This window comes from Arachis duranensis, chromosome 9 (genome assembly GCF_000817695.3).
Source record: "Arachis duranensis cultivar V14167 chromosome 9, aradu.V14167.gnm2.J7QH, whole genome shotgun sequence".
Lineage (NCBI taxonomy): Eukaryota > Viridiplantae > Streptophyta > Magnoliopsida > Fabales > Fabaceae > Arachis > Arachis duranensis.
The window spans coordinates 52,632,266-52,632,897 of NC_029780.3; positions in this window are offsets into that span (position 1 = coordinate 52,632,266).

Consider the following 632-nt stretch of genomic DNA (forward strand, 5'->3'; position numbering starts at 1 on the left):
CTCTTTCATGTCTCTAATAAGAAGATGCATGTCTGAAACATGATGTGCCTCCATCATTTATTTCTTTTACTTCATGCAATTTTTGTTCTTTGTTTTCCATTTTAGTTAGTTAATAAATAGTTAGAAAAATGCTAAATCTGCATAATGCTTGTTATCCATGACTTAGCTTTAAATTTTGTTTAGTTTCCCATATGCTTAAATAAAAGAGATTTGTTTGAATTGAAAAGTGAAATATCCAATGTCGCATAAGTAAGAATGGAAGTTAGTGGTGGTATATGTGTTTGATTAAATGCATAACTCATGAAATAATTGTTGCATAATATCATTCTCATTCAAATGTGAGTTAGCTTGCTGTTACAAAGACTCTTATCAAAAATGAAAAAGCCCTTGGTAACGAAAACAGAAAGAAAAGGAAGAAGAAAAAGCCAAAATGGCAAGAAAAACAAAGAATAAAGGTTGGACACCAATAGCTTGGACCCTAGGACATATGCCTGTGGTGTTCTTGTACTAAGATATGCTTGGATGAGTAAATTCTAAGGGGTATTTCAAAACCCGGTCACTTAGATCAACTGATTTGGGATGGCCAATTGAAAATCCACAATAAAGAGCAACTTAGATACAGAACATTTAGT